Source organism: Oreochromis aureus, linkage group 18, assembly GCF_013358895.1.
Source record: "Oreochromis aureus strain Israel breed Guangdong linkage group 18, ZZ_aureus, whole genome shotgun sequence".
NCBI lineage: Eukaryota > Metazoa > Chordata > Actinopteri > Cichliformes > Cichlidae > Oreochromis > Oreochromis aureus.
Window position 1 is genome coordinate 32,957,360 of NC_052959.1, and position 18,627 is coordinate 32,975,986.

Consider the following 18,627-nt stretch of genomic DNA (forward strand, 5'->3'; position numbering starts at 1 on the left):
AGAGTACTGCACATGTAACTCTGTGAACAAGACTCATTAAGAATAAATCAGACTGATTTTTAATCTGAATATTTCAAACAAATTCAGTAGAGAAAAATCTATAAATAAATATACAGTCTGGAAAAAAATCCCAGAAACGTCCTGTGATTAAATGACTAAGATTCAATTTGAGAAAATGTGAAGTTATGTGAGTTAAAATTCGTGACATCAACAAGAATGTTTTACATGGAATCTCTTTTTCTGGTGGTATATCTCTGTGTTTAGTCCAGTCAGACTCTGATTTTTCTTCAGCAGTGGTGCTGGAATCGAAATTAAGCAGCCAAAGCTGCCCAAATGTGATTGGTCAGGAAACAAAAGGAGAAAGCAGAAATCTTGTCCTGTGATTCCAGATTTGACAACTGATCTCTGACATATTCAGATACAAAATCTGTTTTTTTCCTATCAGAGAGAAAAGAAGGTGATAGAAAGATGAGGCACCATGACTGATTCATCCTCTTTAAACATCCACAGGAAACTGATGGAAATCTGTCCAACAAAATCAGCGTCCTAATGAGCCGCTGCTAGAAGGACAAAATCCTGACCTGACATCAGTCCAAGATTTGTCTTTAAAATGTCCTAAAGTGAAAGTGTCTGGTTAAATGTACTGAAAGGTGTTAAACAACAAGTGCTGCTGGAAGAGTTTTCATGAAGAGAACATTAACACTGTGAATGAGGGATGGACTTTGATTCAGTTTGACACAATCTGTTTTTCTTTCACTTTGAATAAATGTTTTTGTGGGACTGAGGATACATTTGTTTACATTTGGAAGTTTGATGTCATCTGTTCCTCTTGTTTCTGTCTTAAAACATGAAAAATCTGTTGAAAACAGAAATAAATAGAATTGAATTTCTGACAGCAGTAAATAAAAATCTCCCTGAGCTCAGTATGTTTGTGACTCTGAGATGGAGGTGAAATCTGTGAACCTGGGCTGTGGTTTACTGCTCTCTTCCTGTCACAAACACTGTTTGACATCTGTTCATCTGTTGGTTTTTGTTCAGGCTGCAGGGATCATTTCTCACTGTGGGGATCTTTCTTTCCACACATGCAGTAGTAGGTGGCTGAATGATCGAGTTTAATTTTTTCTATCTTCAACTCACAACCGCTCACTGTATTCTCCATTGAGAAATCATTGATCTGAGTATGATTGTAACCTGTGTGAATCTCATTTGTATTTCTGTTGATACGAAGGATCAGGGTGAATGTTTCTTTCTTCTGGAGCCAGAGTACCCAGTCATAATCACACTTTTTAATCCCTCCACAGCTGAAGGAGACACTTTCTCCAACTCTCCTGGTCAATGTTAAATCCTCCTGAATCAGCTGTTCTGCTGCCATGGTAACCAGTGCTGTAGAGACACAGACAGATAGATGAAGGTTAGTGTGATAGTGTTTGTTACAGGTTGACTTTGTTGGCTCCTGATTGGCTGGAAACACTCACCTGAACACAGACAGCACAGAGCAGCAGCTGGGAGGTAAAACATTTTGTGCAGTGGTGTTTCCTCTGGTGAACCTGGGGAGAAGTGGCGCTCTGATGCAGCTGAGGCCAAACAAGGACGAGCTGTGAGATCAGACGAGGGCCACGTGGTTTCTAACAGGTCCTCAAAGCTCCCATCAGCCCCTGCGGCCCACAGATAAGACTGCTGCTGCTGATTGACAGCTCAGCTGAAGCTGCTGTGTGGTTTCATCGTCTTCATTTCAATCTGACAGCAGATCCAAAAATCTGGGTCACATGATGCAGAAACACTCAAACACATTCATGTTCCCACAAACACATTCAGGTTGCTGTGAATTTAGTAACACACACTGTTATCTGTTGTTTTCTTCTTTATATAACCTTTTGAATATTTTCACCTTTTCTTTGTTTTTGTGAAACAAAATGAATACACAATATTCACAGCATCTAATTTTTATTTGTTCTGTTTAATTGACGACAGTTTTAAGAATCATTCAAAATGATGATCATCAATGATAATATCTATAAACAGTAATAAAAACAGGGCTGTGTTTTACGTCAGCTTCAGCTTCATTTATTTGTACCCATGGTTAGATTTCATTTGCAGTAGGCAGTCATCCACCTTTACATACACATTTACACAACAGTACAAAAGTAGGCGTATTTGGAAACATCTCTGTGATCTCTACCAAGACAAAAGGATCAGAGAGACTGGCGTCGTCTCAACACTGTTCATAGTGTTTTCCTTCAGTGGTACTACTGACAGCATCTCACAGCATGGTGTGATACGTGATACGTGCTACCTTGTAAAGTAGTTATTTACCTCAGAGCCGATTTTTAGGCTCTCGCCTTTAGTTCATGTTTGTTTTCATCACTCGTTGTTGTCACACCAAACCTCCTGCAATAAACTTCACTTAATTCTACGCTATCAAGCATCTGAGTTTTGTCTGCACCTGAGTCCACTCTATGGGCTCAAAATGTGGTCATAAATATTTTGTACTTGTAAATCAGGATTTGTATGTGTAAAAAGAATTTGTGTGTGCGTAAAAAAGATTTGTGTGTGGACTTAGCCAAAAAAAAACCTGTAAGTTACAAGTACGAATTTTGACCCTATTTTTCTTCCTTTCATCTGATTTGCCAATGTCATGTCAATCACAAATGTAACAGTCCAATCAGAGAACAGATGGGTTTGGCTGTCGGAGGGGCACTTTTTTGAACTGCAGGTCCTTGAAGGGAATAAATGTCCTTTTACATGTCAACCCAGCGTTTTCCTTCATCACCTCGAAGGAAAACAGTCTGTGGTCGTCCGAGTTTGGTGATTTTTGTGTCACAGGTCTACGTGCTTAATACAGGGACCTCCAGAGCCTTTTCAACAGCGCTGCGGACGCTAGGGCGGGCAGTGTTTTGGAAATGACAGTCTTCATTACAAAGCTTTCTTCGTTATGAATTAGCATACATGTTTTTATTGAACATTTGAATAACTAGCAAAAAAAACAGAAACTCTTGTAGAGGACATAAAGTCAGAGATAGAAACGACAAGGAGCAGGTGCATCTAGTACAGGTAGAGCTGCTGCAAAAACCCACAGAGCTCAGCAGCCAGCACAACAAATTCTGGATCCTTTGCTTTTAGTTAGCAGTTAGCATTAGCAGCACATGCTACGTCTGATGTGAAAGGACCTTTATGCTGCGCACTGTGACTCACAGCCAGGGCTGGACTGGGACAAAAAATCAGCCCGGGCATTTTGACTAGAGACCGGCCCACCAGGATAGAGACTGAAAATGTGACGTCATTCAGGGGTAAAACCGCAAAGGATTCTGGGAACTTGTGGCAAGAGGAACTAGCACACGCAGGCTTTCAATTGAACTCAGTTACACAGCGATAAAAAGAAACCCAAAAAATGGCAAGAAGCTGTTGTATTATTAACTTCAATGGCCGGTCGCATGACAGCCACGGGTAAAGAGATCGTTTTTTTTATCGGATTACGTCGTTGAAGAGAAATTTTTTAAGCCATGTTTCCGAAGTAAGAGCCGACGGATGGTCTGAATATACCAAATATAACGTCTCAGAACACTCCAGCTCACATGTTAGTCTGCTCCAAGCATTCCCACAAAGGTCAGTGTTTTGTAGTTAATACGTCATTTTTTCTTAACATAATTGGTGATATAGGTTACAAGCAAGCCTGGCGCTGAACAGAAATGGTCGCGCTATGCTCCTTTATTTATTGTGCATAAATAGTGAATTGTCCTGACACAATATTGCGTTTCGCTTCTGTTATTACCACGGTACATTGACAAAAACATATACTTTTATTCACAGGATAAAACAGTTGTTTTGTATCACTAATTGTCCAGTGCGATTACAACATACAATATTATTGTCACTGCTACATTTCTGTAATGCGTACCAGAATTATTTCCACTACTAATTAATTACGGTTGAGCTCAAAGGTTATATTAATAAACGGTTAACGAATGTGTATTTATGACGACGATTTGTAAGACTGGTAAACTTACCTTTGTTTGTACGATGGTCTTTCGTTCTACACGGTGCATTTCAAGGTCCTGTACCCATCCGTCGGTAAACTGTACCTGGGCTTGTTGCAGTGACCTGAAGTTACTAAACTTCATGAGTGTATGCACTCACTCCAAGAACCGTATAATTATAAATCTGAGCGTGGTGAAAGTTGGGCAGCACGCTAACGTCTTTTGTCCACTCTGTGTGCTCGTAAGGGTCTGACCCTTTCACTCCTTTGATTTTTTCCTCGTATCTTTTCTTTGACTTTTCGTCGAGTCTGTCTTTGTACTAGTGATGGTAAATTTGATTCTTTTTACTGAATCGAGTTTTAATGAGTCACTCACCAAAGTGAATCGGGTTTTTTGAGTCATTTGAGTCACTGAGTGAGTTGACCAGAGAGTGCAAAAAATGTACATTTTCACTCAAACTTAATTTTTTTCTCTTTTAGTGTAAATCCTACTGCTAAGATGAGTGATTCTTAAAGAAAACAACTATTTTATATACCAAAAAGAGCAAAAGAATTTCTAAAGGAACATTTCTTTTGTTTATTTTTATTTTATTAGTATTTTCCTTACATGTGTCAAATATATATTTTCTCATCTAAATGTCCACTGAGCTGTGAGCCAGGGGGCGGTAGTAGTGCCTTTAACATTGGTTGCCAACGAACAAGAAGAAGAAGTAGCTGCGAGCCAGGAGGGAGGGGTGAGTGAGTGAGTGAGTGATTCGTTCGCTCTATGATTCAGCACAGGAGGGAGGGGTTAGCGAGTCATGAGTGATTCGCTTGCTCTATGATTCAGCACAGGAGGGAGGGGTGAGCGAGTCATGAGTGATTCGCGCTCTATGATTCAGCACAGGAGGGAGGGGTTAGTGAGTCCTGAGTGATTTGCTTACGCCACGATTCAGCACAGGAGGGAGGGGTTAGTGAGTCATGAGTGATTTGCTTCCCCACGATTCAGCGCAGGAATGGAGGGGTGAGTAGCTCAAATGTGCTGTTAGCATGTTAGCAGAGCGTTGCTACTGTGAACCGAGGAGCTATTGTCTTGATGTGAGCTTCTACTCAGGGTTTTTTCTTCCAGTTCAGAGCAGAAATGTTTTTGTTAAGATACTGGATGTTGTGTTTTTCTTCACAATTTGAATTATAAGCTAGATATATTTCTACTAGTGAAATTAGTTTGCTAACAGCAACAGGGATGAGTCAGTGAGTCAGTTGCGCTTGTGAATCATGATTCACGAGTCAGTAAAGTGATTCTCGAGTATTGAACGATTCGTTCATGATTCGCGCATCACTACTTTGTACGGACCGGCATTGTTCTCCTTAGTTTTGTACATTCCTTTTTTGTGCGGCAAAGAAAAACCAAGAAGGTATTGGAACCAGAGAATGAACGTTTTGCGGTGCTGCAAATGCTTGCATTTGATGCGGTACTTGGATTGTTTTGCCACGAGTTCCCGGCATGCAATGCACGAAAGTCACGTGATCTGTCAATCGCTATAGGAAAAACCATAAAGCCTTTGCATGAAAACAACTGCTTTGATGTACACTGCCTTGTTGGTATATATGTATCAATCTAATAAACTTAAACCTACACTATCCTCCCTATTCTGGATTTTAAACAGTACATAGCGGAAACAAAAAGACTGCTTGGTCGAGTTAACCTCCTGAACTATCTACAACACATGGTAGAAACCTTAAATTAAGACCAAGAACACTAGAGGTGAGACATGATCATTAATTAATATTAAAATTAATAAATGACAGATTTAGTGATATTTTCATAAACACCTCCTTTCCTTTTTTTTGTTCTCCATTTTCTTTAGTTCGTCTATAAGATTGCTAAACAAGGGGGAGGGTGCATCCGGCCTCCTCGGCTGTAATTGGTCCAGCCCAGAGTCGATCATAACCAATTGGCCAATCCAACACCTTTCATTATATATACCCTTCCTAAAAAAAAAAAAAAAAAAAAAAATCCATCGGCCCATAAAAACAAAAAATGGCCAGCGGCCCTCCGGGCAAATGCCCGGTATGCCCGATGGCCAGTCCAGCTATGCTCACAGCAATGGTCCCGGGTCAGCCCTGACTTTGTGTTAAAGTTTGTGTGTGTAAGTCCACACACAAATTCTTTTTACACACACACAAATCTTTTTTTTTTTTTTTTTTTTTACGCACACACAAATTCTTTTTACACATACAAATCCTAATTTACAAGTACAAAATATTTATGACCACATTTTGAGCCCATACCACTCCTCGATGACAACATCTGTTTCATAGTCTGTCTTTTTCACTTCATAGTAAATCACTTAACTTGTTATAGATTATTTCCCCTGACATAAAACACAAATCTGTGGAATAAATCTCATCAGATTTTATATTTACATTTAAGATTTTAAAATCACAGATTCTTTAAAAGCATCACTAAAGTTCAGCAAATTTATAATTTATCCTCCTGCACTTGTGTCAAATATGGACACACCTTTGTTTTGATGAAAGTTTGCCTTCACTAAGACCCATGCCCTGGTGTTCCTACCATGCCAAAATACAGAAATATGTCAGGCAATTAGTTGGAATAAAGTTGTATTAAACCTTAAGACACAGAGATGGATGATATTTTATACCTTTCCTTTGTAAACAGTCAAACCAGACGGGGTCATTTTTGAGCCCAAAGGAAAACAGATGTGATTATTTGCTGCCAGTAAAAATCTTGAAGTACTTTAAAAACAGCTTCCTAAATTAACATTGACATAAACCCATCTGTGATAATCTGTTCACACACAACCGACTCTGGTTGTGTAACAATAATCACAATAACTGATCATTTAATGTATTTTGTTTTACCCGAAAACAAAGAAACATTTCGTATAAATGAGGTTTTATCAGACATAAGTTTGAAATGGAATAAAGAAATAGTGTCAAAATGTTTGAATTAAGTTTTAATTAAAAGTGGGGAAAAAATCCACTCCATATTAATTAAGTATCAATCAAACCAGATGGGGTCATTGTTGACCCCTGAGGTGTGATTATGTGCTGACATTTAAAATTTATAAATGGTTAAAAAAAACTTTCTCACTAAAGTTCAACATACAGCACTCTGTAGTTAGTCAGATAGTCAAAATTATCTAAACAATTAAATATTTTATTGTCTCATTTTGTTTTCACTCAACAACAGAGTGTCCTTTATGTAAACCAGGTCTGGTGGGCTTAAATTGCAAAATGCAAAATTTTGTGTTAATGTCTCCAAAAGTTGATTCTGTTCATCTGGACGTAGTGTTTTGTGGGAGAAACGTTTCGTCACTCATCCAAGTGACTTCTTCTGTCTCAGCTGACTGCAGGTTTCCCCAAACCTTATAAACAGTACATTTGCATAATGACTGAAACCAGCCCACTGAAGGAACAATGGGCTGTGAGGTCAATTATGATTTTATTTCAATTTTTAACTCAATTTTATTTTTTGTATAAATTGTACTAGTCGGAATAATTAAGCTGATTAATCAATGACACATTTTGATAAAAAAAAAAAAAGTTTACATATTTATAATTAGGAAAAGCTAGAAAGATGCCCAATATCTATCTGAACTCATGGTGTCTTGTGAAATTCTTTTTACAAATGTTGTCTTAATTTATTCACTTTTTCAGTGTTTTTAAATCATAATGGTTCTACATGAGTTCTGTGGGATTTAATGTTTAGACTTCATCTTGTATTTTCCTGCTGTGATCGTACTAAACATCAACTCTGTAACAGCTCTGAGTTCACAGTTTGTTTCTCTCACATACATGAACACAGATCCTTCCTGGAATCATTCTTTAAGCAGAGTTCATGCTTGTAACTGTCATTGTGTTATTAAAGTGAAAAGCCACAGCTAACGGTGTGGAGGCTGCAGAGCAGAAACCCACACAGCCCGTCTGCTGCAGGAGAGCAAGTTTATGATCTGTGAATGCTGCAGTCACACGGGATATGTATCATAGAAGAAATTAGAAGCATAGTCTTAACATTCAAATCTTTGTTTTTACTTCGAACAAATAACTACCCTGTTATTTTGTTATGGTGGGATCTGAATGCATCAGTTGAGTTTTTCTGCAGAGAAATCAAAAGAAATCTTCACATAAAGAATCTACGCTTTTACAAACACATCAAACATGTTTATTCGTAAATTTATATTAGACAGTTTAAGATGATTAAATGAGAAAAGGTCAAATGCTCAGTAATGACACATTGAACCAACCAGAATTTAATATACATTTCTGACTGCTGAGCCAGGAAATCTGGCGGTGAGAAAAGGTGAGCAGAAAACAGTCAGTCAGCATGTGTGCAGTTAGTGGACGGTCCCTTGTTTGTGAGGATCATCAGCAGAGAGAGTCCACAGCAGTACACCAGACTCTTCACTATCAGCACTGTGTACAGCAGGCAGAGCAGCTTCACCTCGTGTATAGAAGGAAGAGAAGGCACAGTTGGTGGGAGGGCTGGAACCTCTGAAACAGAAAAGGAGTCAAATGTTTGGAGCTGCAGTGAGAAATGTCAGTCCTCTGCTCCTCTGCTCTCTTTGACAGCATCTCCACATGAAGCTGAATCACTGCTGAACATAGTCACCAAGCCTTCATTACCTTGTTGTGTTTGGGCCTCCACTGTGCCCCCCTCGTGCTTCACCCAGCAGCTGTATTTATATGTGTCAGAATCACTCCCATCAACCATCCTGATGGCAATGGTGCGTCCCGACTCTCTGAGCTCCAGCTGCTCTCCCTCAGCAGGGGGCAGCTCCTCCGCTTCTCCGCCGTTCTTCTTCTGTCTTTTCCAGGAGAACTGGACCAGAGGAGGAAACATGGCTGAGGCCACACACAGCAGGGAGCTGTTCCCCTCCAGGTGGGCTCTGGATGCTGCTGGGTACACGCTCACCACGGGCTTCACTACCTGCTCATCTGAAGTTTGACAGCAGCAACAAGCAGCACAGACACACATTCACACAGCCAGCAGCAGCTTCCAGCACTGCACTGCATTCAGTCTGATCCTGGAAACTACATGGACTCTGATCACTAAACTACTCATCAATACAAAGTTCACTACATACACTGGATTCAGCTTCATATCAAACACAGTCATCACCTCATGTCATCATGGCTCACATGTGGAACACTCAGCATGTTTATAAAGTCAGATTAAATTCATTTCAGTTTAATACATCATGTGTTTGCTTTTTATTGTTTTAAGTAAAAATTTAATTCAGTCCAATTTTAAAATATATATATTTGTCTTTATACAAGTGAAAATGTATTTTCCATATTAGTCCTTAGACACGAGTTCTAACAGAGATCCTTTTCTGTCCAAAAATAAATTCATCTTTTTTCATATTGTTTTGTACTATTAATAAAATTACATATCATTTCACAAAATTCAACTCAGCAGATAAAATTTCCATTCTTCTTGTCTTTGATATATTTTATCATAAAGACCATATTTGCCTTTCAGAATTATTTATTCTTAAATATTTTTGTGTAAAAATTGGAAAAGTAATGCAGTGATTATTTTAAGTTATGTTTTTATTCACATAAAAAACTGTAGCAAACATTTTAAAACACTAAAACTGAAAATGTGAATAAAATGTTTTCAATAATATGAGATATATTTCATGATATTTTTAGATATTATTGATATTTTTACATGTATGATCTTAAAACAGGACATAAAATACAAATTATATTTAATACAAATTTGTATTGAAAGTATTTTGGAAAATTTAAGTGTTATTAACTTTTATTGCCATTTACAAATCCACACACACAACTTAATCTCAGAAATACATATCAGAGCTTAACAATGTCATATTCATCCTAAATTTATATGTCATGTCAAAGAATCATTTCAGCAAGCAAAGAAAGACACAACTCAAACATGTATATACATGGGTGATCTCAGTGGAGACTCACACCCAACTGTAGTCCGCCTTCTTTATTTATACACGCGTTCACACAATACACCCTTTCATAACTCTCATAAGGGCAAAGGCGTGCTTCCCCTTTAGACTAACTCTACTGGACGTCTTCGTCCTCGTGACTACGGCGTGATCTCCTAGTTTCAAATTCCTTAGGCGTTTCCTGTTTTTCTCTAAAAGTGGTTGAAACTGGTTTCACAAGCAGTTATACAGGAGCAGTTATTTCCACATAGTTTCCATGTTAAATGAAGTAAAACATAAGCTTTATAAAAAGGTATAATAAAACAGTAAAATCTCTTAACATATTCCCTCCTGTTTTTACGAATTTAGCAGTCTACATAATCAGAATATGACCTCTTGTTTTCACATTTTCGATCACTTCGTCATTAGAACCATAGCTTATGAATAATTACAACTCTTTACACAGAATCATCATCTCCATCGGGATCATCCTCATCATTGTGTTCATTCATTGGTACTGAAACGTAAGCCGTTAATGATGTAAAAATCATCTTGGTAATCATTTTCCTTAAACATGGAAGAATGCATGTTGAAAATACACAAAATAACAGGAGTAAAATTCCTACGCCTATTAGACCTTTGTATAACAAAACCGTCCATGAGCCACTTATAACCATCTCAGCCAGTCAGTGCCTCCATCCACATATTCCTTTGACTGCACATTCTGGAGCTGTTTCAAAACCTTTAAAGCATCTGTCATGTTGCTGGAATGTATATTATCAGATATGTACGTACAACAAGTGGTGCTAAAAAGTACACATAAACCTCCCTTTTCTGCTAACACAATATCAAGCGCCACCTGATGTTGCATAACCATTATCCTGAGTGCGTCTATTTCTTCGTTCTGTTCGCTGTTGACTTTGCAGGAAGCATTCAGAAACAGTCCAAAACGGTAGTTTAGAGTCTCTATTCTTAAAGCGTGTTTTCCTACTCCTACCCATGGGAAGAATGCGTGAGCAGCCTTTTGTCTTTCAGTCCAAAGTTTGAATTCCTCTGGGACATCGGAACCCCATATGGGATCATGCGGCTTGGGGTCTGGGGTGCTTCGTCTTTTCCTTGTTGTCGTCGTGGCGTCCACGGTTATCTTGAAAGTGTGGTCAGATATGAAAATGGGAGCGCACTGACCTGTCAAATTCTTAGGAAGGATAAAATAGGCTCGTTGGCCACAGAGCCAGGCCATTCCTTGCACCCAATAGGTGCCATTGGAAATGTCATTGTGTAGTAGTGGTGTGAGTTGTCATGCATCCAAGCTCTCTTCTGGTGATGCTTTTGGTCCATATTGAATAGTAGGAAGCATCCTGCAGCCAGCACCGCTAGGGTTAGTGAGATCAGGAGCAGCTTCATGGTGACCTGGCACACCTGGCCCCTCTGATAAGTAGACCAAAGGCAAGAAGCAAAAGGCGGGATATACCCAATCAGCCCTTCCTCCACCTTTCGGATCACCAGAGGGCAGGGGCATCGGCGTCTAGTTAGTCTATGCTCTCACTCACTTTCTTACAGTGGCTTTGGTGAATCCAGGATGGTCTTTCAGAAATCTTGCATGCAGTAGGTGTTGTTAGGAGCACCTTGATTAGGATCCAATCACCTGGCTTCAACCTGCAAGATACTGGAGAAGAGTCACACGGCGATTTGTTGTTCAGTACAATTTCTGTATTTTCTAGCAACTTTGCCATCCACTCTGCTAGAGTGGTCTCTCTAACTGATTTGTTTACTGGTTCACTCGTTATTGGTAGTGGGAAAGGTCTTCCATGAATTATTTCAAATGACATCAATTTTTGTGAGCCTTGTGTTAATCTCATCCACATTTTGCCTAGACCTATACATTCAGGCCATGGTCTCCCTGTCTCTTCCATGCACTTTCTCAATCTTTGCTTGATAGTGCCATTTGTTCTTTCCACTAGCCCTGCACTTTGTGGATGGTAGGCACAGTGATTTTTTATACTAAATCCCAATGCTTCGGAGACCTTGCTAATTACATCGTTTACAAAATGTGTTCCATTGTCTGATCTTATTAGGGACGGTATGCCATATGTTGGAACAAAATGGTTGCATAGGCATTTTGCTACAGAAATTGCGTCTGCCTTTTTTACAGAATAAATTTCTGGCCATTTTGAGAACACATCTATGATCACTAAGGTGTATTTCGAACCTTGGCTTTCATTTAGCTCAATAAAATCCATGTGAATGGTATGAAATTGTGAGGTGGTGCAGGAAAATGACCTCTTCTTGGTCTTAGGTTACCTTGTGCATTATGCTTTTGACAAATCATACACGGCCTTATAAATTCTTTTGCTGAAGTCTTCCGAAGTCAAAATTTAGTATATAAAAGTATATTATATATTTTAACTAATTATACTATCCCTCCTGTTGACACATGAGTAACTCCATGTGTCACCAGAGCTACTGTTTTATGTAAAGACTTCGGTAGTATTGGTTTTCCATGACATACCATCAGATCATCCTGTAAGGTCGCCCCACACCTCAACCATTTCTTTTGCTCTGATAATGGTGCCGATTTTTGTTCATCTCTTAAGACAGAATTTGCATGGAGGTGTCAAACACCAGTGTGTCCACTTTTTGTTTCGCAGCTGCTTTAGCTGCTTCGTCTGCAAAATTATTTCCTTTAGTTATGTCTGACATGTCTGTTTGATGTGCAGCACATTTGCATAAGGCTAGTTGTTTTGGTAAGGTAATTACATCTAGTAAGGTTTCCAGAAGATTTCCATGTTGTACCGGGCGTCCTGTTGATGTAACCATGCCTCTATTCTGCCAGATTTTCAAAGTGGTGCACTGCTTAAAAAACATACTGTCAGTATATATATTTATATCTTGGCCTGCGAGTGTGAGGATGTCAACGGTTTCACTTCCACAACTCTGTCTGTTGTAGTTACTGCATAGCCGACGGCTACTTTTAGACGCTTAGCCGTCTACAAAACGTCAGTGTAATACGCTTTTGGTGTACAGTAAATGTCAGCTCGCGGCTTTGTCTCCTCATCTAGTTTTGTCATACAGGACAAATTAGTGTAGATTAAAATTGAAGTCACTGCATGGGGCACTTTAATGATTAAAGTGCGCCCTAAAACAATGTCAGCTGACTTTTTACTGCCTCTGCAGCGGCCGCGCAGGTTTGCACACATGTGGGCAGGCCTGACGCAACAGAGTCTAATTTACAGAAGTAAAATGCAAGCAGGCGTTGTTTTTCTCCAAATGCCTGTGTTAAAACTGCTTTCATGTAACCTGCACTTCCATCTACATGTAAGTAGAAAGGCTATTTCCAAGTTACTGAATGCTTCTTCTTTTTTCCATTGTAGATGCAGCACTACATATTTTCTTAAGGCATTTTGGACAATTTCTATTTTGTTTTAAAAGAATTCATATATCTCACACATGCTACATATCGTTAGCTTGATAGCATAATTGCCTAAGTCATTTTTTTGTGTTTGGACTTAGGCACTTATGCTGAAATGACTTAGGCACTTATGCTATGAAGCTAACGATATGTCAAACTTCTAAGTTGGGAAAAACTGCATTGCTTACAGCTCATAGCCCACAGCTCTAAAACTAGGCATCAACAAATCATATGCCTAATCATTATGTGTCACTGTGATCCACAAGTATGATCACAAATTTGTTCCCAAACCAACAAAATAATCAAACAAAAACAAAAACAAGTTGCTGATGGCATGAACGCTTTACACACATGAGTTGAGACACAAAAAGAAAAAGAAAGAAGCTGCTGTCAGAAACAAAGCAGAAGTGTGAGGAAAAAAAACTGAGCTCACAGACAGCTGCATGTATGAGCTTTAATATCATGCAGCTTCTGCTCTTAAAAAAATAAAAAATGTGAAACTTGCTCATCAGCTTAGTAGTGTTCACATATTTAATTCAGCTTCTCAAACCTGTAGCTTTAGCTGTTGTATTCAGGGTTTGGCTTAGTAGTTGTTAGTATAGGTTTGCTCTTCATCTCAACAAAGTCTCATCTAGGATGACAGGATTTCAATCAGGTCAAGCGCCTCTATGTACCTGATTAGTTTAGGTATTTTCTTTATTTTCTTCATCTCATATATCATTGAACTGAGTTTGAGCAAACCTTAAGCTTGATTCAGACTACTTTTAACAATTATCCACCCCACATCATAACTGAATAAGACACTTCTTCTCATTAATATTATGTCATTATTAATATTATTATCTCTTAATTATTTTCTCTTATTTCTATATAACATCAATAGTATATTACAATATACTACTGTACTACAAATATACAATAGTCTATTATAATATTTCATATATATTTTATTATGTATCCATCAAGGGCTGGGGGTGATCTGCAGTTTCACCCTTACCCAAGCTGGAGACACACTTTCCTTGGCTGAACAATGACACAGCCTCAATATACCTTATGCATCTCTCTTTTTTATTTGATATACTTTCGTGTGAATTATCTGGTTTCATGCATTCTATCCATTCTAGGCACGGTCGTCATGCCAACTATGTTTCATTGTTAATACCAGTTTACAGGTTGTTATCCTTCCTATTATTAGTTTGAATACATTAGATAAGCTCTAATTTAATTTAACCTTTTGTTTATTCCACTTCATTCCTCTTTCCATGCTTTAAAATATTGCAGTTCTTGTGAGCGTTTTATTTTCTTTTTTGGATCTTTTTCGGTATTTATTTCTGCTTGGAGGGTTTCTTTTAATTTAGTCAATGCGGAGAGGCTACATTTTTCCCTCCCATGTGGGACATTTAGTTTTCTTTGGGTTCCTTCATCTGCATGCACTAATTTGTCCGGCGCCTGGACATTTTTTCTCTAGCCACTGCTCGTCAGCAGTGAGTTTTGTAGCTTTATTACCCATTACAACAAAACTGCAGAGACGTCTCTGGTATTAGAGTTAGGAGTGGTAGTTGACATGCCCTCCTACTCCAAGCTATTCATGGAGTGGTGTCAGCTTTACGTGATAAAACACGACCTTTCTCCCTCCTCACCAGTACTTTGGCCACTGACAGGAAATAAAATGACAGAAACAAAAGAGCAATCCAGCAGCGTACTGTGCTGTTAAAAATGATTTACTCTTCACACACAGAAAACACAAACATTTAATATACAGTCGCGCAGATCCTTTCAGTGGATCAGTCTACCGGCCCTTCAGGCGGGCGAATCCCTGCACTTTTATACCAGCCCGTGCAGTGGCGAACCTGCACTTTTATACCAGCCCGTGCGGTGGCGAACCTATTTTTGGATCCCTGCACTTTTCTACCAGCCCGTGCTATAGGCGAACAACGTTTTACGCGAGTGTATACGAGTGAGTTTCTTTACCTTACTGAAACGTCGCTGCAGCCGGTTTCGTTAGATAATTCCACCGAATCCCACCGCCGTGGACCACTGATAAAAACACTGGCCAGAACCCGAATTTAACGTTTCTAGGCTTTCTCCTCTACCTGGAGAGGGCTGTCGACAGACTTCAGTGTGGGATCCCCACGGCGTCAGGAATCAGTGTAGATCTCTGTTTGGAGTCACAGCAAAACAGTTGTTATTTCCTCTCCGGCTCGAAGGACCAAAAAATATGTCAAAGAATCATTTCAGCAAGCAAAGAAAGACACAACTCAAACATGTATATACATGGGTGATCTCAGTGGAGACTCACACCCAACTGTAGTCCGCCTTCTTTATTTATACACTCGTTCACACAATACACCCTTTCATAACTCTAATAAGGGCAAAGGCGTGCTTCCCCTTTAGACTAACTCTACTGCACGTCTTCGTCCTCGCGACTACGGCGTGATCTCCTAGTTTCAAATTCCTCAGGCGTTTCCTGTTTTTCTCTAAAAGTGGTTGAAACTGGTTTCACAAGCAGTTATACAGGAGCAGTTATTTCCACATAGTTTCCGTGTTAAATGAAGTAAAACATAAGCTTTATAAAAAGGTATAATAAAACAGTAAAATCTCTTAACATGTCATATCATTTCTGAGTTTTCTAACCAGTATCTGTTTTTATCTTTTTTTTTTTTTTTTACCTTTTTGAAGTAGCTATGTAAATGTTTGACTATTAAAAAATATTTTTTCCTCAACATAAAGCAAATATTTCCTGAAACCATATTTGTTAATTTATATTAATTTAATTTTAACATCAAATATAATCTTGTGTTCAAAAACCAGCAGATGGTGCAGAATTACTGAGATGATCAAATCCTAAATATTTGTAACATCACTAATATTTGCAGAAATAAAGAATAACTTTAGTTGTTCAGTGAGATTTCAACATGTTCTCAGAGATTATTGAGCTTTTCTTATGTAACAATGGCTGCAGGTGAATTCTCTACTAATGATGAAAAACTAACATGTAAAGCCTGAAGCAGCAGAAACTGACTTTAAACACATTTTCAGCTTCTACAATAAAACAACTGAAGGAAAATAAATGTTTGTTCTTACCTGTTACAGACAGTTTAGTTCCAGAGCCAAAGATGTAGTAGCCATATCCTCTCACAGTGAGACAGACTGCTACAAAAACCTGTCGCTGTTGAATGTGTCAGCTGAGCTGAATGAGTCCAAATGAGGAAGCAGGATCATATTTCAGCTCCATGATGTGTTTCTCTAATGTTCATATCAACATGTTGGTCTCTTCTTCTCTTTTCTTTTAGCCACACTAGCAGCACGGCTCTGATGTTAATGTCAGTCTGTTGGTCAGTCCACTACTTTAGTCCACATGAAAATAGAAAATCACTATATAAGCACCAGTCCATTTATCCCATCAATGATACCATCACTACAATGAAATATGCTGCTGACAGTATCATGGTTTGGCCCATCTGGCTCACCATCATTAATCACACAATCAATTTTGAATTAAACCAGCAAATTGTAAAGAAAACTATCAGAACATCTGTCTGTGACCTGAATCTCATGAGAAAGTGGGCCATGCAGCACCACAATGACACAAAACAGTCAAGTTTTTTTTTTCTTTGTTCCAAATAATGTTGAAAGAAAAATAATCCAGTGAATCCAGCGAGTGATGTGATGAGTCTCTGATGTCTTTCTGATGTGGTTTTGTTGCGTCCTTCAAACCACACCTGGTGTATTTTAGAAGTGAAACATGTTGGTCTGCACAGGCGCTTCTATTTTCAACACTGACAGGATTTCCTTTGCTGTTTTTTCTGTCCTGCACATTTTCCTCTGTTTTGTGCAGCTTGTTGAAGCTTCTGTAAAAAATAGAGCCAGAGTTATTTTTAGTGGTGCAGAGCAAAGAGATGCTTCAGGGATGCTTCTGAAATGTGCTATGGCATGTCTGCTGGAATCATCAGTGTTGTATTGAGTGGCCTCAATCAGCTCCAGCAGCCTCGTAGAAACACAAAGCGTCCATGCCTGCTGTTAAAAATAGAGCTTTGGAACAACCAAGTCCAACAGAGTCCAACAAAAATGGTGTGAAAGAGCTGGAAGCGAGCAGTTCATGTGAGAAAATCCAACATGTCAGAATTAAAGCTGCTCTGTGTCAAAAATGGAGTCAAATTCTTCCAAACTGATGTGCTGGACTGATTATCAGTTACTGCAGGTGCTCCAGCCGAGGAGGAGCAGGAACCACCAGAACTGCCAAACCCCACTGACACACATCACACACACCACAAATGCCACACTCACAGAGAGACAAAGATAGAAAACAGAGGGAGGAAAGATCGATGGTGGGTAGGCAGCAGAGGATCGGGGGACCATAACACCATCTTACACAGTTATTAACTAATGAGCTCATTGACTAATCTGAAACATCACTTTGATTTTTCTAACAGCTTCATTGGAATTTCAGCTCACAGTGGATCTGCAACATGAGGGCAACAACATCAAGTTATCAGATTGATCATCACAAATCTAATCTCAGCTGAACAAAAAAAAAAAAGTTTCTGACGGAAGAAATGTGAGAAAGAGAGGCTGAAGTCTCCTTCGCTTTACTCTGTCGTCACATCTTTGAGCGGGTAAAAGGATTTAACATCCAGCCTCATGTGTTAGACCCAGATTTGTGGCATCAGTGTAAAAAAAGTGCTTTTCCCCCTATGTTCTAGTAGTAAATCATCTTTGTTTTTAATCAAACTTATAATCAAAGTATAATCCTTATCAATATGTTAAATAATAAATGTAGTGTCAGAAATGAAAAATATCTGCTAATCTTATGTAAACAGTGATTGGTGAATACCTACCAGAGGGAGGAGAGCTGGGTGAGTGAGCACTTGTCAGAGCATAAATTGGAGCCTCAGAGATGTTCAGGGTTTGTTTCCGGCAGTCCTGTGTGATGAGCAGCTCAGATGATCGGATACCAGAAATTCACCATTGGAAATTCTAGCAGAGACACCAGAGAGATGAAGCAGCTGCCCAAACAATGGACTTACCAATTCAACTTGGATTTGGCTCCATCTTTTCTCATCATCATCATCATCATCTTTGCTGTGTTGGATTTGGACGGTTTGGACTTCCATCATTTTCCTGGTGGATTGCAGCTTCTCCCAACACTGAGAAGATCTGGGGTCTCGCTGTTTTCCTAAAGTATTGAATATTCAAGGATTCCTGCTTTCCTGCTGGATTATTTCCATTAGCACAAAACACTGAGATGAAACAAAATTCAGCTCTAGATATGCTCATTCTCTCCTCCAACCTCTCTCATCTCAAAGATAAGGACAAAATCAGCATTAGCTCAG